General features: G+C 34.3%; 1 protein-coding gene across 37 annotated transcripts in view; it reads right to left on the reverse strand.

Annotated features, from left to right (window-relative positions):
• Positions 1–24,885, reverse strand: part of PTPRD (protein tyrosine phosphatase receptor type D) — a 1,218,182-nt gene that overhangs the window by 683,927 nt on the left and 509,370 nt on the right. For all 37 annotated transcript variants that reach the window (XM_068927738.1, XM_068927756.1, XM_068927755.1 and 34 more), the window contains one exon: positions 15,723–15,771. The gene's annotated coding sequence lies outside the window, so the exon portion shown is untranslated. The remainder of the gene's footprint in view (positions 1–15,722; positions 15,772–24,885) is intronic.

The following is a 24,885-nucleotide window of genomic DNA, read 5'->3' on the forward strand; positions in this document are numbered from 1 at the left end:
ATATCTGAAAAATACTGTAATACATTTAACTAAAAGAGATGTACACAGTAAGAATTAGTCAGCCAAATACCACTAGGTTAAAATATATATTTACTATCATATAGTGCCCAGAAGTACTTTGCAAGATTGCTTTCAAGTGATGCAGAGCAAAAACCTGAAAAATAGTATACAATATATTGCATATAATATAGCATATGGAATATCATATAGTATGCGGCATATAGGAGGTAATTTGTTTCTGAACTACAGACGTTTGTGAAGGCAGGGACTATTTCTCATCAGAACGGTCACTAAAGTGATAGGACCTAAATTCCTTGGGGTATCTGTTGTTCTCTTTCAGTAGAAGGGGAAAAAAAACCCAGAATACAGTGAAAGAAAGAACTATCAAAAGCATAACTGAATAGTCACGCTTGTTACATGATATGCAGTTCACCATCCGTCAAGGTTGCTAAACTGAGAGCACGCCTACCCAGATGCATAACTATGATGCATATACATATCTATGTATGCACATACACAGTAGCTTTTGCAAAAGGTATTAGAATGAAATTGATCATGTGGCAACATTACAATACCTGGGCAAAGATGAAATCTTGGGTGACTGTCTGAACTGGGCAGGAAGTATCTATCCACTGTGGCACTGTGGGGCTTTCAGAAAGTTCTCTTGCTTCAAATCAGGAGTTGTCAGCAGCTTTCAGTTTTGTTTCCTTGTTTGTATTTTGCCAAAAAAAAAAAATCAGAGGGACAGCAATATGCATCCACTGCTGCCGCACACAGCACTTACCAAACTGTAGCAAGAGTTTCCAAGCACCACTGTGTCTGTCTCTCTACCCCCCTGCTCCAGGCTCCATCTCTTTCCAGCTGCTGCCACCTCTTGTTCATTGCTCTGCTGCAAAGGCACCACCCTGGGAGGGTGGCTGCAGCTGTCCGGGCTCCAGCGCATTTTCCTTTACCTGGTATGTAGTAGGTCAGACAGCCTGTCTCACCTTGCCCTAGCTCTGCTAAGCAAAGATTTTTCGTGGGAAACTCATCACGGTGAGTTAAACTCAGATCACAGCTCCTTTTTGGCACCTTCTACGGTCATCACAGTGCTCTAGTGTCTGGAGCACTAACTCGTTCAGTCTAGACCTTCCTGCCTGATTTTTTCAGTTGCAAAATGGGAACAGTCCTGAATACAGACCTGAATACAGACTAACTTTTACCTAGTGGCAGCTAATACGTAGGAATAAATAAATAAATAAATAAATAAATAAATAAATAAATAAATGTACAGCCTTGGGTAAATTTTGCTACAGAAGCTTACATATAACTAGGAAGACTAAAGAAGACAGTTTTTCTTTAAGAGACTTGTATAAATAAGGTCTATTTCATAGAAATACATATATGAAGTACATTCAGTATTTTAAGATGCACGTTTGAAGTGATTTATATAAAAGCCATGAAACACTGCAACACCGTACCTATGTCTGAAAATAAAAATCACTCAGCAGTTGACGTATCAATTATTATAAATTAAGTAAAATCATTGATTGTTTAGCATATTCTGTGGTCATATTTACCAGTAATGTGGGGGCAGAAGAGTACCACAGGAATCTTTAAATATTTTATATCCATTTTGCATTCATCTGATGTTACTTTAAATGCTTGCAGTGAAAACAGACAAAACAAAACAAGAATAATCCCCCCAAGCCCTAAACAAAACAAAATCCCTAGGTTGTATGTAAGCATAGGGCCAAGAAAATCTTAAGACAGAGTAGTTAAGTGAGATTAAACTGAAAGTACATCATTCTCCCTAACTATATAAGTAAATACTGTAACTGCAGTGCAGAAGGCTAGGATGCTGTAGCCTTGATATTTTTGTGCCATTTCGAAAGCCTTGAAAGTTGGGCCTAAACAAGGTCTATAATCTTCTTGTAAGTAAGGTATTTGCTTCCTAGTTTATTGAATAATTAACTAGAATCTCAATGTGCCTTACTTTACATTGAAGAAAACATGGGCATTGACATACATTAGTATGCTGACGTACAGCTGGGTGCTGGGTGCCCTGTTCGCACTCAGGGTAGGAGGGTGAGCTCTCCAGAAGAAGCAGCTTAAGGGACAGAGAGTAAGTGACAGCTTCCTGACTAACCACTACTGAGAATAATGTATTTATTTATTCTTTGAAATAGTTCTGCTTTTGAAGTCTTTCTTCCCACTACAGTCCTTTTTCAGGGTGTTCTGTAAAGAAGCTATAAACATAATCTCATTTGGAAAGCAAGCATATCTTGATTAGATGGCAAAGACAGAGGTAAAAGAGTTAAATCTCTCAGATTAATCAGAATTTTGCTTAATATTTGTCACTACTATTTTTCTACCAGCTACCATTTATGCGAAAATAGGCAACCAACCTGAAAGAGTGACTGGTAACAAAAAATTATTCATGAAACAATGTCTATGGAAAGTGTCACTAACATTCAGCAGCACTACAAAGAATGCAAGAGAAAAGCCACTCAGGAAGGAAGGAAGATGAAAGGAGGACACAGACATAAAAACAATGCTGCCTAACTGCATGGTGAATTTTCTCCTTAATGGAGTCCCTTTGAACCTGCTAGGCGTAATGTAATGCCTAGGTGGTATGATGGGTCAACAGAGGCACAAACACACAGGACTTGGAATACATGAAAAATTGAGGCGTATGTTTCTTTTGTGGATTAAATTTATTTTAATACACATTTAGCATAAATAAAACATTATTAAGGGGAATTAGAACTGCACTTGACAAATGTTTACTGTTCAAGACTTGTAAACAACAGACTGGGATTACTGAAAGGACTATGCAAGGGAAACAAGAATGAAGCACTAGCATACTAATTCATAGCAATTTCAGCATTACTCTCACCGCAATTAAGTAAAAAATATATTAAACCTTGTAAGCCTTTCATGTTTAAAAAAGAAGGAGAATTCTTCTGTTTATCTCAAACTTATCCTAATCATTATGGCTCAGCGCCTCCTTTTTCTCTGAAGGTGAACGGCATTCTTTCTAATGTCATACTTCAATTCCTGATAGACATTCTTAAAACTTACATAGAATAAGTGCCATGGCACAGAAAAGTCAAAGAATGAAAATGGAAGCAATCTATTAGAGCAAGATCTTCCTTCCCTCCTCCAAAGAGAGGAGGAGGGAATCTGTTGCATCCAAATTCCACATTTGAATGCTCAAAAAGGTTACTCAAATATAACCAAGACTTGCCTAAATACTGATTCCCAATTTAGGACTAATTATTTGGAAAAAAAACATCTGCACAAAGCACTGACTTATTTAATAAAATTTCCCTTTGTTTAAATAACAGGTTATTTTTGTCTGCTGTTGATTAATTCTCACACATGTCATGCAACAGCATTTCTTTCTAGTTAGTAACGTCAGTGACATCAGGATTCTTTAGAAAGACAGAATTTATACACTTAGCACGAGAGAGTGAAAGAAATGTGCTGTTGCATTTACTACAGTTCTCCTGATATGCTTAAAGATCTTTAAAAAGGTATAGGAGTGAAAAAGGGTTAATGCTGTTCCTTACAAAGTGGGTAGTAAAAATGCGTGTGTGCCTTCATGAAGAAATATATGTATGTACTGCAATGCAGACATGACAAATATGCTATAATGGCACACTCATATCAAGAGAGTCCTCATGGCCTGTAATAAGGAGAGCGCGGTTTGCTAGCGGTATTTGGGGGTGGAGGAGTTCAGCCTGTGCACGGACGGTCGTACACAACATGCTTTGTGCACAAGGCACCATGCCAGATTCTATACTATCATTCTGCCCTGATTGATAAATGCAGTCTTGTGGCACATTGTTTATGACAGAATCAGATACTAATGCTCAAGAGCTGTACTTAATAAGATGTAGTTTACTGTGTTGACTCACTGGTGAATTGCCTCCTAAATCCGCACTTAATATAGCAACTACTAGTGCCCCTATGAATCTGGAGGGTCACTCCTGTATCCATATATTGTATCCTGGGCATTTATTTTCTGTTTGAATAGAAAGGGCAGGGCAGGGAAGGGAAGAAAGAAGGATGGATGGAAGGAAGAAAAAAAACACCTAAAGGAGGAGTTTCTACTCCAGCTAGCAAGGTACTTCTGGGGAACCATCACTATAGCACCAATGCGTCAATCCTTTCGTAAGGGAAGAGGGCTGCCTGAGAGCAATAATAATGCTTCGTAACAGACTGAGCTACCGAAACAAGAACACAGCTCAAAGTTACTACTCATTATCAGTGTCTGTCCTATTTCCTCTACAAAATAGTAGCTTTCTTGGGTTAGAAAGGAACATGAATATGGCATGACGTAATTTCATCATGATCTGATGTATTTTTACATAAAGCAATTCTTGGGCTATTTTTTTTGTGTTGAGAAGGTTTGGCAAATGCTATACTGGTTCACCTGTGCCAGATGAGAAAGTTAGTATAACAGAAATAAGGGAAAAAGTATATGTTATACAGATATAACAGGGAGGTCTTCTGTCTTATGATGAGAAAGACATCTATTTCAGAGAAATACCACGCACGACATTTATCACAACCTGTATTTACATTTTGTTAGGTTTGTTACCACTAATTAGTTCAGAAACACCTAGGAAAATAAGCCTTATACCTATTTAAATATACTAAGGAGGGGCAAACCTGAATCAGTGCTCACCCTGCTGGAAGTAAAGGAGCTCTTTAAGCAGCCCTTGAGAAAGGGCAGAACTCTAGTGTTGACTCTGCTTCATGGTTTTGGTTGGTAAGCAGGGAAGAGTCAAACTGAGGGCTCTAAAATCCTTTCAGAAACAAGCATCTTGTGTGGGTGCATGTCATTCTCCAACCAAAACATATATATCTTCTGATTTAAATTCTCCTGCTTTCAGGAAGCAAAAAGAAGGAAAAATGTGGTAGGATATTTTACTACCTTGTCTTTAGGGCATATTTTTTTTGTTTTGGGGTTTTTTTTGCCCAGAACATTCCTGTCACTGAAGCTAGCTACGATCTACCTTAAATCTTGGAGCAACTTGGAGCTCTCTAGACACATTAAATATTAAATGCTTAGATATATTCTGTACATCCAGCAGTATTTGGGTATTTTCATCCCACTGTTTCCCTATCCACAATAAAAGCACAGGATACTTTCAGAAAGCAGCAAAGCACACATACTCTTGTGAGTTTTATATATCAAACCATCCAGAGAAATGAAGAAATGACTTAAAAGAGCAGCAAGTTTTCATCCCATGATCCCTCTTAATTATGTATGAATACTTAATTCAGATAATTCTCACCTGGATAAATACTGGAAAGAGTGAACACAAAAATATAATTTTTTAAATGTAAGTGAGAAAGTGTGTCCAATTATATCTACAGATGATGGTAGCTGACTCCATCCCAAGGGAAGAAAATTTCCCAAAAGTGCAGAATTCTATGCCATATTAAAACAACCACAGGAACAACAGAAATATGAAATAAAGTTATGGTAGCTCATAGCTCTTTTTAGTATATTAAAGACAGATTCTGTGTGCAAAGTGTCTAGAAATGGATAAATATAAATAGGGCTGCAGTGTTACAATCAACACGTACGTGTTGAATCTCAAAAAAAAAAAAAAAAAGACCCATTTTTCAATCAGCAGTTCTCTAGAAATTAAACATGCTTTCCGATGTAAGGGAAAGCAGGATATAAATTCAAGAGCCATCCCTATGGAGAGCTCTGAAAGAATGTAATTTGGAGTAATAAGAAAAGGAGCTTGATAGAAATTAGAAAGGTTTGACAAAGTTGCTCTAAAGAGCGATAGTGAACGAAATCCTTTCCAAAGGGTTTCAAAATCTTCTAGCAGACTTTGAGAGAGAATTATATCCCACTACAAAATGCAGCCTTTTAAGCCTAGTCCACAGCAATTATCCACAAGTTATTGTAGATGTTGCATATCACTGTAACTTTCAATGTTGCAAGAAAAGGAAAGCTATGCATTTTAGACCGTAATCACCTCTGGAATCTAAAATTACCAGCACCGGCTGTGCCTGCCAGAATAGTGAAGCAGCCCTGAGAAATGGGAAAGTATTACCATCCTGCCAATGGCCTAGTGCTACTGCAGGTCAGCAGTGGCTGATACTGCCAGTGGACAGATATAGCCAAAGTATTGAGCGGAAACGCTGCTGTAGTCCCAAGAGTGCCCCAAAACCAGATTCTGGTTAGTAGAGACGTTGACAGTCTCAGTGATTTGATGATCTTGCACCACCTCTGAGTCTTTTTCTTCCAAATTTCTTTGAAATGATCACAGTTCTTCTCTAAAGAATAAATGGAGATAGCTCCTCCATACTCTTACCAACAATGTGAATTTCATCACTCATGTATTGCGCTCCTAGATCTTCATAGCATCCAAAAAGAGGGTATAGATGAAGGAGGTCACTGCAGCGTATCTCCTTATATAGCAACATAGAGCTGATATGAACTGTTACCTTAAAGAGAAACGTATTTTTTGCACAAAAGTAATGGAAGTGCAGATGATCTTCCGAGAATGTTCTAATCTTGCGTTCTACAGCTCTACCATATAACTTAAAAGGTTTGGTTTCTCACCCCAAAACTAAAAGACAAAAAAGCAAGGGAAAGCATGTCTTTTATCTGTCCTTTTGATTTTACATCGGCTTCAAATGATTTCATCAGTAACTAGGGCTTACAACCTGGTTTCAGTATGGGAGGGAGATGTTGCTGGCTTTCTCCCAAGACAGTCCCCTCATAGAAGCTTCTCTTGAATTTGTTAGCCACTGTATGTTCATCATATTATTAATGTTGAGTTTTTTGAGATTTGAAGACAGAAAAGATACATCCAAATCTTCAATACAAAAACCTTCCCCAAATGTGGGGAAAAATGCGCACAAATATACGATAGTACAGACCTCAAAAAAAAAAAAAAAAAAAAAAAAAACAACCCTTGATCCTATTATGTAATAGTTCCAGTGTTCATTTGATAAAAATTTTTTCTACACAAAGGGATTACTGAATTAGCTGATATTTCATTGTATAATGTGTATTACCTATCTCTAAGTTTAATACAAACATTAGGAAGTCCATTCATTTTTTGCCATTGCTGGAACTGATCAGCAAAGGGGTTAAATGGTTCCTCAAGTAAGGAAAATGAGTTAAATTATGGCAGGAAGAATTTCTTATCAAGAATTTGACTATTTCTGTCTAAGATGTCTGACCTCTACTATCTACTGGAATTTTTCTATGAACTTTCACATATTTCCAGGTACCAAAATACCCCCATCTGCTGCAGTCCTCTTTTTCTGCACTGCAGATAGATTGAATATAGTTGAATTGTATGTTCATGCCCTGCTGGTGTTCAGGAATATATTAATTTAATAAAATGAAAGCCATTAATTATGTGCCTCAACAACTATGTATACTTTTTGTGTAGAAATGAGAATAATTGTCTAGTGATCCGGAGAGCAGGAATACTCGAACATAAAATTCTAGTCTCAAATTCAGAGATGGCAGTCACTGCAGATTGGTATCAACTGATAAAAATGGCATTTTATTCATAATCTGCCTGTAAAGCTGACATATTGGATGCTGAATTCTACTCAGCTACACAATGAAATGTCATCCATTTAATTTCCTCTAGTATTACCTCCTTTCTGTTGAAAGACAGACTTTTACAAGCTTAAATATTCTTTAGAGTTATTTTCTCAATGTAGTTTACTTCTTTTTTTCCCCTCTAATTCCTCATTATCGATAAGACAATTCAACAAAAGCCTAATCTTGATCTCCCAGTATATCTATAGTCCAAATAAAAAACAAGCTTCAGTCCAGATACAAGCCTTGATAAAAACTGGTAGGGTTATCAGCAGACAAAAGGACAAATCGTAGTACATAAATTACTTACTCTTGATATGGTAGGGAGAAAAAAAAGACAAAAAGAAAATTATATCCCACAGGTTGCACATCCATGCAGATTGTGCCTTCAGACATGCGTTGCAAAGTCCTACGTAATTTACCAGTATGCAAATAAGACTGAGCTGGAAGGAAATGGAAGGAGGAGACTGTACTTAGAGAAATCACTTGGAACTATAGAAATGACATAATATCCGTTTCACACATATGCACAATTTTTTTTGTAGCAATTGGCCTTCCTTCTTACCCTCCGGTTCAGTTTAACTTTGAAATGAAATCAAAATTTAAAAGGGAAGTTATTTCAGAATTGCAACATTCTTTGTTCTCTGTAACATCAGTTGGATTTGACATATTGTGAACTATATCCTAGTTAGCAATAAAGTCTAAAATCATAAAGATTTCATAAGGTTTCAGGTTTCTTCATTTCCCCTTTCCTGTTTTGCTATTTCAGTATAACACAGGGAGCTGAGTAGAACTGGCAGTCTGACTGACAGAAGCTGGAGGCTATTCCAGAAGAAGAATTACCTAAACCTTTACAGCCATCCACCACTGGAAAAATCATGCTGAGCCAGCTGTATCTTTGACCTGACTCAGAGTCCCAAAGTTTATATTGTGTTCTTTAATGTATTTACAGCTTCCTCACTCTCTGAAAATAATTATTTTTAATTGGAATTCTAGATTATTATCATTTCAGATCTCCCCTTTTTAGCACTAGTATTGCATTTAGTTGTCTATAAGTTATTTTTCCTAACTGAATAAAACTCCTACAACACTCAGCTAAAACCAGAGTTTACTGCAGTTATTGCCCAAGTATATAGAAGAAAGTGCTGCCTGTACCCTCTTTGCAAATGAGCCTTTTCCCCCAGCTCTGCCTATGGGAAACGTCACCTGACTTTGGGGGACCCACCATCCTGAATGAACTGGAAAAAAAGACTATTTTTACCTATGCAACTTTTCTGTGTCTATTTTTAATGTAATTCCCTACTGAATATGAAAAAAAAAAAAACCCTCTTCCACAGTACTTGAATTGTCATTTTCTGCATGCACAAACATAAATGCATACATACATACAGACAGACAGATGAACACACACATATACGCACATGCACAAAAGAATGCATCCTTCCTGTGAAAGACAATGCAATTATCTTTGTATCCTGTTACTGGACCACAGTTATGGACTATTGTGAAAAAGCCTGTATTGGTGATGTATTTATGTCTAACATCTCCCAAAAGAGCTATTGGAAGGAAACCATAACTGAATAGAAAATGAAATGAATAGTTTCTATCCTATGCTATTTCAGCAAACTAATATTAATCAGACAATTCACGGTTACGAATTTGAGCTGGACGCTCAACAGATCAGCAAATGCAGCCACCCCAGATGATACTTTTTCACTGTTCTGTTGTGGGAGCTTGTTTAGCTCAAAAACAGAAGATGGATGAAGATGAGAGAGTACTTCATTCTTGTATCACATGTTCTGTAATCCATATATATAACCATATATCATATAATCTAGCAACAGTTTAAATACCCAGTCCATTTTTCCTCTACCTTTCTATGTGAAATTTTAATTACCATAATTCTAATAAACTTATGCTTCAACAGAACTTTCATTCCCCCAGTAATATCAGTAATGCAAACATTTTCCCAGCTTTCATGCAGAATGTAAACTCATGACAAAACAGAGAGATAAGAAAAAATGACTTGTTAATTGTGAGTTGTAATATTTTAAGCAATACATCTAATGCTATATATGGCATTTATAAAGCTGTATAGAATTGTGTTGAACAATTCCTCCCCGCTCCCCACCATTTTTGCAGGGCTGTTGTGTCAGGTAATGATTCACTTAGTATTTATGATATACTTTTATATTCCTTATAAGTTCAAGGAAAATCACTTGTATGAAAGGTATAGCTATAAATATCTACACACTTAGAAAGGTATAGTATGTGGACCTGATGGAAAAGGACTTCTGTATAAGGTCAAGCTCACTAGAAGTATATGAACTGGGACTTGATTTACAGGTCACTGACATCAATAGCAAACTTTTCATTAAGTTTTGGGAAAAAAATCCAAAAGGCTAATTCTCAATTATTTAAAAACTGCAGAATAATTTAAACACATCATTACCTCATTTTAGAAAAGAAAGTAAAAGAAATAATTAGCTTTAGTAAAGAAATTTTTCCCTGATGCAACATTATCAATGACTTCAGTGAGGTTACATGAGTCATTAATTTTCTCTTGCAGCATTATGACACGCTACCACGATATCCTTTTGGTCTTGGAAAAATTCCTTCCTTCAGGGAGTTAACAAACCTCTACATAAGCAAATGGGAAACTTTTTGCTATGCTGCATTTTAAATCATTTGTGTTTCAGACACTCAGTAATAACATTGGATGAAAGAAATAATTTTACTTTTAACTTATAATTTACATTTCCAATTCCACACCCTTTGTAAATGTGAGTAACTCTGAGCCTATGATAAGCAGATACTGACATGGCCTTTCAATAGGTAATAGCTTCAATTTTTCTTCCTTTCCCGTAACCTGACAGCAACTAACAATAATTGTATTTGGTGGGATGGCTGTAAATTGTCAAGGAAGACCAAAGATATGTCAGGGAATCAGTCTAAGAACAATTGCTAATAACCCATTGGCAATGGTAGCCTCCAGTGTGTCCATTACTAGTGATTTTTGTGTGTCAGGAAAGGCGTGCCTGTCTCCTATTGGATAATTTAAATAAGGCCTTACACATTAATGCCTGATAGCACATTAAAATAAATCAATTCCAAAATTAATGCCTATTTGACAGTATTACATCATCATTTCTTTCTTGATCAACTTAATTTAGTTTCTAATAAATCATTATCTTTAGAATTTGCAACACTTCACGACAGCCCTATCTCTTGGTCCACGCAAGGTCTAAAGGCAAGATTCAAGATGCAATTATTGCTAGTGTAAAACTATTGAAGTCGCTTTTACATGGCAGAAAACAACCACAATCGTAAAGCTCTGAAGATCTTACCATGCAACTCCAGCTTACATAAGAAGAGATTTGTTCCCTGCATATTTAGCTCCATCCACCTGAAAATGAGATTCTAGCTGCCTTTTTCTTTAAAGCTCATTTTAACTTCAGAAATAATCATACTCCCAAGAGACAGGGTGACATTTTTGGAGGTACGAAAGACAGAATATCATCAAGATTATATAGCATCATTCTAATGATAATTTGCCCTAGGCTGTAGCCATGGTAGGACCTTTTAATCAATACTTTCAGAGCATGCATACTAGAAAAGGTAAGCTGTCTTCAGTATAAATGCATTTTTTTTCTATTTCACAGACATCTTATGCAAGTTGGTTAACTTTTCCTTGCTGTTATTCCTTAATCAAAAGTAAATTGGGGAATATATTCTGCTTCAAATGAAATATATTTTTTTTCTTTTAAGGTAATGCATTTTAATCTCAGAACAGGAAGAGTTTCAGAAAAAGTAACTTTTTTCGTGAATATTACAAAGCAAAAAAAAAAAAAAAATTCCCTACAGGTAGTAGATTTAATCCTTAATTTACATACAACCTTTTACTTATGCTGTGGCATGCCCTGCAAAATGTGTAGTCATATACCATTTCACACCCTGGTGAATCTACTATGAAGAACATAGGAAGATAATTTTGCTATCTTGGCTTTTTTTGTATTATCACACTTATCATGCTTGAAGTTTACATTAAAAGAACAACTGGCTAAGCGCTTTCACAGTGCTTTTAAGAAAACATTTCCTGTCTCGTTGAAAATATATAAATATATATTTCTGCAAGTATTTCTATCTATAAAGCACATGCTTTCATGTGAGGACTGAAAAGGATCAAATATAGAGAGAAATCATAAAGATTTAAACATGTACCTATTTGTCCATATATAGATTAATTGTTAGTAGTAAAGCTTTCCAAAAATAATGCTATACATGCTATTTAACAGCAGGGTTTTACCAGTGAGCATATAAACATATCTGAAATCATATATCTGGTCATTGGTGTTATAGCATCCAGAGGCACTTAGGCAAAACAAAATTTAAAACTTATTTCTCTTGCAAATTTAATCTTTAAAAAGAATACTCCATTATTTTTAAAAGAAAAACAAAAAGTTTTATCTCCTTTTCAAACCATATGATCTGACTCAGTAAAAGACGGGAAATTGTTATATTTCCAGGAATGATACATGCTGGGCAACTGTAGAGATCTGAGAGCAAGAAAATGGTTTTCTTAAGTGCCAGCTAGTAGGAAAAAGCATCACAAGGTGAATATGAAATAAAACTGAAGCCTACGCTCCATGCCAAGTCCCTTCCTTGACATTACTTTCATTGACATAAAACAAGGAGTAACAGAACCCTGAACAGTCATCAGAATCCTTTTAGTTTTTTAGCATCCTAGGAGTAAAGACATCCTTCAAAGCTGGTAGCTGTAGCTGCAGTGGCTGTACGTTGGCTTTTACATACTCACCCCAGACCATCCAAAAGGCAGGCAGAGACAGATTTTTCACTCTCTCTCCCTGCGTACTTTTGTAACTTACTCACAGTTATCTATATGGCTGTTAAGCAAAAGCAAAATTGCTTTCGGTAATTATGGCAAAGCATCTAAATTGGCTGCTTAACATCAATGTTCACATCTTCCAGGGAGGTCAGGGGTAGCTATAATTGGATCCATTGGTTCCGTATCATTTTGTCTGTATTTTCAATAAAACGTTCTTAAAAATGATCAAGTTACTCCTACGTCAGGGAAGAAGTTGAAAGTATTAATTTATGCAAGTAATGCTTTTTTAAACAAACACATAATTTGATTTGATGTTTTTTAAAACATGATAAGATGCATAAAATCAGTACTATTATTTCAAAACTCTTAGATTCTTCCATGCCCCTTTTTAATAAATACTTGTTATAAATAATTAAATTAGGTGTAACACAAGCCATCTTTTAAACTTCTATTTCAACAGAGCACTGTTTTATGTAAGCAGCCAGACCTCAGCCCTGATCTAAATTTCTCAGAGATTCCTCAGTGCCTTTATTAGCATAATTCAATATTCTGCTTTGCTCTTCTGCATCACTTTTATGTAAACCAATAGTAACTCTGGAAAATTGTAATAATAATTATAGCAAATTATAATAATTGAAGTTACAGCTGTATGTCACCAGAGGAGAATCCCATGTCTGATTTACATCATATAAACTGGTTCAGCTTATGCAAAGAATGAATTAAACTGTTTTTCCTTCTACTTTGAATAGCTTGGAAAAATTATGGAAAGATTATGGACTGTGGAGTATTATGGAGTAAGTGAGCATTTTTCCTTAGTAAACTCCTATCGGCTGTATCTTTTAATTACTCCAAGTACGTTTTTGTCAACACTTAATGAGACATTCATATTAAACTTATGTGATTGCAGTTTGCTTTCTGCTGGACTTTCCCCAAAAAAACTGTTAAGTCTTTTACTCTTTCATTGGGTTTTTTGCTCATTTCACACATTTCACCATTATTTCATAATATTTAGCAATTAGTTAATGCAGTTATCTCAGCTGACACCTGATATTCCTTACTGTAGTCAATTAATAAACTTTTAGTAAAACAAGCACTTTTTGTAAACATGAGATACTTATTAATCTGTTATTATTGAAACCCTGGAACTTTAAACCATGAAATATGATTAATTTTATATACTTCATTCTTCAAAAATAAAACTTTATTGAATATAATATATATACGCATGTCCGTGTGTGTGTGTGTGTGTGTGTGTGTGTGTGTGTGTGTATGTAAGCATATATATGTATACATCTGTATATAGGAATGCATATATGTGTATGTGTATGTGTGTGTATATGTATGTGTATGTAGGTATATATGTGTGTATATCTCTATATGTGTATGTATGCATACACGTACATACATATATGTGTGTATGTGAGAGTGTTAACACACACACACGCACACACGCACACACACACATATCAGCAGCTGTTGCAAAACCCAAGACAGAATTGGTCATCAAGAATTTCTTGTTAAGTAATATAATGGCACAGCAATACAAACACTCTATAATTGTTTCAGTTATTAAACACTGTTAGTTTTTTATCAGCAACTAGACATTATCAAACCTAATAGGAAGGATATCTATACAGTTATGAATTTTGACAATACTAGGCTGCGTACCACTGCAGATGTTTTACAAGCAGTGGACCTTTACAGCAATTTGAATAAGCTATATATTCTTGCATATACTCCAATATACCATACAAAAAGCTAGATTTGAGGGATTTGGATTTTGAAGGTAGATTAGAGCCTTATAACAGCCACCCCTAAACCTCCTGCAGGTCTGCCGAGAAGCTTCTGCAACGGCGCTGTGCAATGTGCAAGGTAGCAATAATCGACTCTGCTCCAGGGACCATGAACGAGAGAGCAAGAAAGAATTTTATGGGAAAACAAAGGAAATAGGATGGAAACAAAGCCCACCAGACCTGTTCAAATACTAATAAAAAGTATTTTTGACAGGCTTTTAAATTGCTAGTACAGAATTCTAAATTTTAGGCTTCCACAAGCAGCTTCTGAAACAGAAATATGATTTAGATCTCAAAGGGTGCAGCACATTACCAAAAAAGTGTCATAGTAAAATATAAAATTATGTCTGCTATGATGCTTTTTGAACTGCTGCTTTCCCACAGTCAGTGGAGGCACAGCCCAAAGCTGACAGCTCTGCTCTCCTGGGCTTAGGGTACCACTCCACAGGGGCGCTGTTTGCTGCCCGTGTGCGCAGCGTGTGACAGCTATTTTGTGTTAAACAAATGAGGTAGCCTCAGCAGTTTGATCCCAATTGCATGATTACCATATTGCCTCCTGTTTTAACAAGCAAATGATTTTATTATGTTTAATATTATGAAATAAGCTTAAAACACGGGAGAACTAAGCTTTAATCTTATTTGTCTTAATATTTTCTGTTGCATTAGTTATTAAGGATTTCAGAAACACACTACAAGTTTTTATTTTTTATCTTTAATTCAAATGAATTTAAACATAAAGTTTCCTAAGAAATTTAGTATATGTAAAATAAATAAATAAATAAATAAACTGCATAAACCTCAAGATTCTAGTAATTTTAGTTTTTAATCTAACAGCTATGTATCTTGCATTTTGCTTCCCAGAAGCATAGCATAGAACTGGTGTTAAGAGGAGACCATTTTGATAAAACCCATGACTTGTGATAGAGTAAATTTTACTTTCTGCTGCTGCCTGGCCCTAATTCATTGCCAAAAGATGCTTTTTTGAAGGGATTTAATATATAAAATTGCAATTTATGTCTAGAGAACTTGTTTCATATTTACAAATCATTGCCCTTCTGATTCGTACTGTCTATTTCAGGACGAAATTATGCCAGCTTCTTGTATCTTATGATTATATTAATATTATCCTAAAATGTAACACAGTCAAGATACACAAATGACACACCAAAGAAATACAGTAACATTAAAATCTCTTCAGTTAAACTGAAAACAAAATAAAACAAAATGAAAAGCCAATCCTTTAACAAATTTGGTTTTGATTTCATACTAAGAAAGGCAAACAAAAACAAAAACAAAAAACACCTTTTCTACCCACACACAATGCCTTGGAGTAGGGAGAAAAAAAGGAGGTAAATTAATGACTGATATTACCAGCTGACATTGTCATAGACTTTAAGAATTCTGATCCCCCATGCTCCAGAAAACGTATTCACATGATAGAATACAATTTCTTACCTTAAGATCCAAATTAAGGCTAAGCAAATAATAAAAAATAATAATTACTCACCCTGAGCTTGCAGGTTTGGAACGCAATCAAATTTTCTCTATCCTGAGACCTGAAAAATAAAAATAAAAGCCCTCTGTCACCACTGAGAAAAAAGAGTTAGACATTAAGTATACAGTAAAATGGGAAAATGATTGTTCAATCCTTTAAGTAATTACATAAATACATATTGTGAGGAAATCAATGGACTTAATCATAGAATAGTACACCTTGAATGAAGCATATTTTTTGTCAGAAAAACTGCTCAATATAATCTTAAATTTTGAAGTATAATAAATCTTTTTTTTCCCCATTGATATTTGGACAAAAATTTAATTTTAAGGTCTCTCCTAGAACCGAGAATTTATGAATTTCCATGGAGATCAATAAATGTCAGATATCGGGACAAAAAAGGTTCTCACTATAAACCCCAGCAGTTCAAACTATGCCTCATTTAAACTTATTTTCTTTTAGAAAATAAATTACTTCAGCATTCAGAAGATGCTAAAAAAGGAGTTTCAAGGTACATTCTAGGATTTTGATTCTCAGAATAGGAAATCAAAATAATCAAAATAATAATATATATTTCCTGTCTGAAAGGAATAGTAATGTTCTGTGACAGCTGGTGAAAGAGCATTAGAGTACAAGCAAAAAAGAATCTGAGAGGAGTTTGTAAATCTGGGGATGTGCAAAGGGAATTTCTTCTAAAAAAAAAAAAAAAGAAGAAGAAAATAGATTAGTACAGCAAACTTCCTTTATGAGCATCAAATACAAATGATTCATCATTGAATTAACATTCATTTCATGGAACTGGATGCATTTCTTTATAATTGCTAAGATTTGTTAAATTTATCAATACTATAACCATGGTTATTCCATTAACAAGGCTTGAGGTTACCCATTAGCTTAATAAGAACAATCAAAAATTGATTTTCCTGCAGCAAATTAGTTTCCAACTTTTTGTCAACTGGCATTTTTCTCTTTTCAATACAACATTAATGAAGATTAATGCTTAAAATTTAAAATCTGGCAAATACATATAAGAAAATACATGAAGTCTAAAACATGCCTGAATGTACTATTACTTAATTTTGAATAATAGAAAATTTAGGATATATTACCAAAATTCAGCATAAACTTAACATTAAATTAATTTTAGTTTTACACTGACTGTAATTAACACAAAAATGGAGTAGATTAAATGCTGCAATAGTAATCTACATGCTTAGGAGAAAGTATGTATGTCTATCTAATCTTTTTTCAAGATTATGTAAAGCATCCTATTAACAGATTATGCATTCAGTGCTCACAGTATTGCCAAGTTCTAGCAAATTTTCCATGGTATTTGGCATAGATAAATTATATTTCCTCTTTTGCAGGCTGAAGGAAGGGCAGATTTTTTGCCAAAATATTTTACTCATGTTCAAGCCTGAGGGCAAAAGAAAAATTGAGGCTTTCTTCATCTTCAAAAAACTAAGGTATAAATTTTCATTTTAAAAGTTTCTAAAGTAAAGTTTTGAGCTGAACATTTAAAAATTGCATATCACATGAGTCCGGTAGAACCTTATCAGTATTTCTTAGTTAGAAATTCATCAGTTTCCCACGCAAGAGCACAGTCAGACTCAGGTATCAGGGCACTGAGCAGGCTAGGCTCTGTCAAGGCAAAAGTCATTGTACTCTACTGCCATTACATTTTTAAAAAGAAAAATAAAACAAAATAACTTTCATCTTAAGAGCTGAAAATATTCTTATCTCTCTGAATGAATTTCCCTAGGACAGTCTTTTGTATTTTCTAATTCCCTTCCATTTCTTTTCTTATAGAAAGTGGAATATAATGATTAACAACAGTGCCACAATGCAAGTGAAAAAATGCCTTTTAAGTCAAATATACTTTACAAACAGTTTGTCTAAAAGATAATAAATTCATCTTTCTCTATTCTGTAATTTTGAATATGCACAGGGAAAATTATTCCAGAATATTTTGATAAGTTTTAATCTCCTTTAAAAAAAAAAAAAAAAACGTACTTAATTTGATTCAAGTCATTCTAAAGACACTTTTATCCTAGAAGAAAATGAGCTACTAAAATAAAGGTATCCATACTTCCATGGAAAAAACTGAAGATGTAAATTACAAGCAGCAATAGAACATTAAATGTAAGTAAAAATAACATATTAAACATATTAAGAATGTGAGATACAGGACCAAAAAACAGTAAAAGTAACTTTTAATTATTGAGTTAGATATCTGAACACAGATGAAGCTTATGCAGAAGTATCCAGCAACACAAGGATACTTAGGCAAGCTTGCACAACTGTCAGGTAACCTAACTGCACGTTCAGCTACTAGAAACAGGAAGGACTCATGAAAAATTCAGTTCTTAGAGAAAAGAAGAGATTTTTTTCAGTGTGATGATTTCTTTTTGCTTCTATGAGGAAATGGCATGCATTTTTTACATAAAATTTTTTTAGCCATGCAGACGGGTTAAAATTACTTGTTACATGTTCCTCTTCAGCATGCCACAGATGCTGCTTTTAGAAACATAATGGCAGGTGAGATTAACCATTTATCCATTCTGGCCATTCCTTTGTAATGGAAATTTGTCCCAGTTCTTGTCAGTTTTATTAAGTATGACATACTTTTTTTTTTTAAGACATAGTCTGACAGCCAAATGGGACAAATTAAAAGATTGTAAATGTCATTTTTTTAAGTGACAGCCATGCCAGGTGTTTCACTCAGAGATTAGCCTATGTCAATGCTTAAATTTGAAGGAAAATCCTATTTTTTTGGTCTGCATGTATGTTTTTTTTTTTTTAAAAAAATTACCCAAAGCATAAAAATACTATGGTAACACATATTTTCAACACTATGAATTATATTTTTTACACATATTCAAACATATTTGAAAAGGAAAAAACAAACCTACTAAAACCCAAATGCACTTTCCAAAACTTATTTTGATCTTAATCTAGAAGATTCTGCAGTTCTAAACAGTCATTTAAGCAGATCACTATCAGGTAGAGGAAAAAAAAAAAGAGAGGGAGAATAACATTTTTTTTTTCCTTTCTTTTTTTCCATGTTGATAATCATTTCCAGCTGGGAATACGAGATTAAGAAAATCGTGACAAGCTCCTTTTCAGGTAAAATATCCTAATCTGACATAAGCAGGGAAAAAAAAAATTAAGCAGATACTGTAATCACGAAGAAGAATGGATCTAGCAAATCCCATCAGCCCACCATACTATGATTTTACTAGCTATTTTTAAGTATAACCTAATTTGGTTATGGTCTCTATGTGACTGTGAATTTACACTTCAATTAAGATAAAAGCGCAGATAAAAATTCAAGAACTTCAAAATACTACCATTAAAATTGAACTCACCCAAACCTATTGGTTCTTTACATGTCACATGGGGGAACTCCACAATCTGAACTTCAGTTTTATGTTTAACACTTTCAGTGTTCTTATCACAGCTGTTAAGGGAATTACTGAAATTTTTTACCCAGTAAATGCCACATCTACTCCTAATAAATCTGGCATCAGTAGTTCACAAAATAGTGGTCTGTGGAGAATGGGTGTCAGTCCTTCCAGTGTTACTTAGGGTTGAAATTTGGTGCAAAAACATAAATCTTATCACCTTCACTTCAGACATGCTGACCCTTTAACACAAAACTTCCAAAGGCTTTAAATCAGGAAATTATATGTTAACGAGCCTCAAGCATAATCCTAATCCTGCTGTGAACTAAACAAATTGATTTGGAAAAGTCACAAATTCTTTCTGTCCATACACTTTCCTCCTCTGTAAAATATTCTCAGGACTTTCAGTTTCTTTAATTCAAGTGTTGCAAGTTTCAGCTAAAGTTTCTGATGCATTTGAGAGGTTTAGATGAAAAGTCCTATTTTTTGTACCAAGTACTATTTCTATGCACATAAAAATAAAATAGCAATAAAATAGTTCATTATATTGTCTTGCCAGTAAATTAATCATACTCTTGAGAGAACAGAAACTGTATTTCCTGCAAGTCATTTAATTTTCATTTAAGTTAAAAGTGATTTATTCTCTGAGTTTGCAAACTCGCATAAGTCATACCATTACTCAGCAACATTTAAATGTTTAGCTAATTCCCACTTTTTAGGATGTTTCATCTGACAACTGCTAGCTCTTTTAAGTTATTTTTTTGTCCTGAAATTCTTGTAAACTGACAAGATTTCTATTATCTGCAATTATTCGAATTTTAGAAAACAAGCGGGAGGCTATTTTCCCATGATAATGACTTAATGAAAACATTTAATTAAATATCAGTGATAAGAATTAACTAATCAGATTATTGCGCTTTCAAGCTCCTTTATAGTAGCCCTTATTTTAAGTAAGACAGTAACAACTACTGTGTCATGACTGAGTGCTGGACAGTGCTAGCATATCATTCTTTCACCTGGTCAGAAAAAAAGAAGAGATTAAAATTCTCCTTTCGATTACTTCTTGCACTTTGACTTTAAAATACATGTAATAAATCAATATAGAAAAGCAAGCCCTATATACTGTTATGGTGGTGATCATCAGGACAAGCAAACATTCCAATAGGAATGCAATTTTCCTCACCTTACCTCCATTAATTCTTATTCCTTTGTTTGTGCACAGGCTGAACTAACCACCAACAAGCTGATTTGTTTTTTTCTTGCTGACATTTAAATTTGGTTACAGGAAAAAGCTTATCCTGAAAACTTTTTTCAGTTCTATTTTGAATAGGCAAAATTATTGGCAAAATAACCTCAATTATGTATACCAAAATGAGAGTAGAATTGAAAATTAAGAGTATTCCAAGTAAATTGTGACTTGAGGAAGGGTCTTTTGACATTTCATTCAAATAAAATTAATTTTTAGCAGAAGTTTTTCTTTCATTTTGTGTATGTTTAAAAAATATTTTGCTACTTTTGGAGAAGACAAGAACCCACTCTCCCTGTTTTCCTTAAAATTTGTTTCATTTTTAGAGAAAGAAAATAATTTAAATGAGAAAGATAGTTCATGGTTTTATAGATTATTCTGTTATCTAATTCCTCCGTAACTGGAAATAGATACAAGTAGAGCCTAAAGTAAGAGTGTATTCTGTTTAAGGCTGCTGCACCAGTTGATGTATCTGATAATTGTGTTCCCATTAATTTCAAAAAAATAATCTCACTCTATCCCGCCATGTTTGTATGTTTGATCCTTGTTCTTCAACGTTCACTGCATCCAGTTTTCAAACAATAGCTATTTCTCAAACTTTTTCTATTCCTACTATTAAAATCTTAATCAATGTGATCAATTTTGTTGAATGACCTCAAAAATACTTTGCACCTGCTCAAAGTATCAGAAAGTTCCATTAAAATGTATAATTCCATTTTCTTAATCTTTGAAGGAAGATTCTGGCCTATGACAAGGTAAAGTCTTACGGAATACTTCTCTTTATGGCGATTATCTTCGTAATAACCTACGTAAACTCAGCAGCAATCCATACTTGCATACAATGGCTCTTTTTCTCTTTCTTTTCTTTTCACTATTTGCTATACCAAAAAATCCATTCCAATTCCCTGAAATATGACAGTTTAGGCTTCCCTGACACAGCATAGATCCAGTATTTTACATGACAATGCTACCAAATATTTTCTAGTAGAGACTTTTTTTTTTTCTCCTGATAACTTTTACGTATACTTCAGAGCAGGTGCACTCTACCTTGCTGCCTGCGGGCATTGTCCCTTGGTGCACATTATAGGCTATATTCTCATTATTTACCTGGATGAAACCTCACCATACACTTCCCCTGCAAGAACTTGCCAGAAAAGTAAACTCAGGTACATTGGGAAGGCAGTGAAGGAACCATGATATGCTTAAATATCTCCTAAAATCTGGATGGTTAGCAGAACAGCAGTGTGGAATCCATTACAAAATCTGTGTGCCCTGTAGCGGTTCAGGCAATTTTAGGCTATGCCTATTTTCATTTGGTTCTGCTGTCTACTTAGTTATTTATGTTTTGCCTCTATGCCTTTTGTGGCCTTCTTTTCGTATTTGTTTTTGCCGCATACTGTTGATTTTTGATAAACTCTTCAGTCTACTAAGATCACTGTAAATTCTAATCTTGTCCTCTGGGACACTTACAAATCTTTCCAGCTTTCTGTGAGCCACAGATTTTTTGAATTTATACCTTCTTCCATCATTCAAATCTTCCTATTTTTTAAACACTGAAAAACAACAAGGCTGAAGCAGACCCTGCAGAACCTCCCAGATGAAATGACTAAGAATGATTCCTTGTTAAGTGAAAGCAATTTTTCAAACAGTTGGTGTCTACATCAGTTCAGTATCTTTTATTGGTCTGCTTAAAGGAATGTAATAGAAAAAAAAAACTAAATAAAAAATATATCATATTTACTTCATCCACCTCAGAGAAAAAAAATATGCTTTATAATTCATTACCAATTTACCTTTAGGAGAGAAAGACACAAAAAAAAATCAGAAAAAATAATTCTTTTTCGATAATTAGTACCATTTGAAGAATTTGAGTTATTCTCAAGCTACAAAGTCATTAGCATTTGCTTTCAGCACAAAATTGATAATTAACAGACGAATACGATTTAAAAGTCAAAGCTGCAGGTGGCTTGCCACTTTAATTACACATCCCTCTGTAACGGTTATCAACAAAGTATTTGCCACAGGTTGAGAACACATGCATAGGTATCAGAGAAGTTATACTGTAAATATACACTTATTACTTCATGGTATCCGTTTTATCTCCCTGTGTTCACAGAACTAGTTTAAAAAAGAGAGTAAATTAAACTAATGTGATGTAAACCCTTGTGCAGATATTCCATTTCATTTTCAATGTAAGAGTAATTTACTTTGGTTTAGTTTAGAAACTTTCATGTTTGACTCAACATATATCAAAATGTGAAATTTTGACTAGGAAACTTGAAATTAGAGGAGCCAAACAGGTTTAAAAAACAAAAGGGTTGAAGTCTGAGTGTATTTAGACAAAATCATGCTTTGCTGCTTCTCTCATTCTATTGCGTGGCTCTTCAAACTTGTAACTCTGCAAGAGTATATGAGGTGGGCAGGACAGCCAGTTATGTTGCCATCTTGACAGCATGCAGATAAAACTAAATTTGAGATTGTCAATATGTTAATAAACAGTCCTAATTACTTTTATAAGGACTGCACATGAATGCTGATGAACTGGTAAATATAATAAATGAAACTATTGAGGGAGCTGTGATTTTTTTTACATATATATTATAGAAAATTGTTATTTAAAAAGTGTAAGATATAATGGTATTAGAGGACAATATCCTGTAATTGTGAAATCCTACTCACAATTTTCACAGTTTTGTAGCTGAGAAATAACTGCTTAATGGAAGAACTGAACCTAACTGTTCTAGAAACCAGTGGGGAGCTCCCTTAACTTTTGGTAATTGGAAATGCTTGCCATGCTCATGGCATTCATCTAATAATTATTAGAGGAAACGAAACTTTGGAATCTCAGAAATGCCTTTTGTGTACAACAGAAATGACTATTATTAGTATGATTAAGTCAAGTAATAGGAGATATTAATGCATCAGGACCTCTCTACCCACGGTGTCATAAAATACATCAAATTATTGAAAATTAAAATATGTGATTAGAATTTTTGATTTGAGCTTTCGGTGTACATTCTGATCAGGTTTTGAAGCTATTCTTTACAGCTTCTTCCACCAATTACAGTAAGTCTTAAAAGCTGACTATGATGTGATAGAATTTCTCTTATGTAGAAGTGGTTAGTTGTCACAACTTTTACCTGTTTAACATTTTTCAAGCAAGTTTGAAACTTGATTGTCTTTAGAACTCTTTTATCCTTTCTCTTAATATCAGAATTGTACTTTTGATCTGGTATTTCTGTAGCTCTTGGCCGCTTTCCAATTGAACCAATCTATCTATAAAGCAGAAGCAGGTACTTCTGGCAAGAAGTAAGATCTGTATAATCTAGTGAATGACCATATAAGCAGGCCATTCTCACATCTCTGGCTCTTCATATCTTGGGCTTCTCCTGTGAATACAATCACATCACTGTAATTTGCATTCATGGCTAATTTGTCTCACAAGTTTTTGCAACCACTGGGAAGCCAATGCCTCTAAGAATGTAAAAATCTAAATCCATTCTCCTTAAAACAAACCACCAAGGCCTCTACAAAAATCAGTTAGTGTGTGGGAAAGAGCAGTATCAACAGCCATATCTAATTGTATTGTCATCTTGACAAAAACACCCCACAATCTACACAGGTTCTGCACTGATTATATCTGTCTCCCAAAGTGGCTGATATCTGCAATAGTATATATGCTATGTCTTTTAACATTTCTACCATATTCAGATATCTTATTGTCTGCACATTTTTTAGAACAGCAAAACACAAGACTCAGACAAATATTACCTCAACGTATCCTCTACAAACATTAAGAAGTAAAAAAAAAAGTAATATTATTTTAATAAGGAGGGGGGAAAAGCATATATTTTTGTCAAAAGACATGCTACCAAGATTTAGGATGATCAACAAAAGAGTAAAAGTCTGACTTGGATATCCAAGGTATGAATCAAAACTGAGTAAGTAAAAGAAACTCATAGATGAAAGCTGTGAAGAACTGGTATAAAATCTAACTGATTCCACAACTTATAGAACCCATATATAATGATGCTATTTCATACCAATAGATATACCAACATTTCATACCAACTATTTCATACCAATGCTACATTTTTTTCAAAATAAGAGAAAATAAAAACCACTCTCTGTATACAAAATTAGAATCTATGAATTCTCAGGAAAGCACCTAAACTGCAATTTCACAGAAGGGTAAAGTCATACAATGGGATTAATGAAGCAGAAGAATCTTATCCTTTTAGCTGTATTAGTGCGCTTCATGGTATTTATTTATAAAAGTAGTTATTTTTGAGATCACAACATAGATTATTAATATAGCTTTGGTGTTTGTACATTCTTTTAATAGCAGCACTGAGAAAACTTAGGAGTGTCTATTATTTTCTCCAAGGCCTCGTCCTACCTGGCACTATTATCCTAACTGGTCCATATGTTAAAAATTAATTGACTTGTCTTAGTTGCTTCCAGTGAAAACTTGTTCCGTATAATAGGAAAGGGGAAAAAAGAGAGAAAGAGAAAAAGGAAGAGA

The sequence above is a fragment of the Struthio camelus genome, chromosome Z (assembly GCF_040807025.1).
Source record: "Struthio camelus isolate bStrCam1 chromosome Z, bStrCam1.hap1, whole genome shotgun sequence".
NCBI classification, from domain to species: domain Eukaryota; kingdom Metazoa; phylum Chordata; class Aves; order Struthioniformes; family Struthionidae; genus Struthio; species Struthio camelus.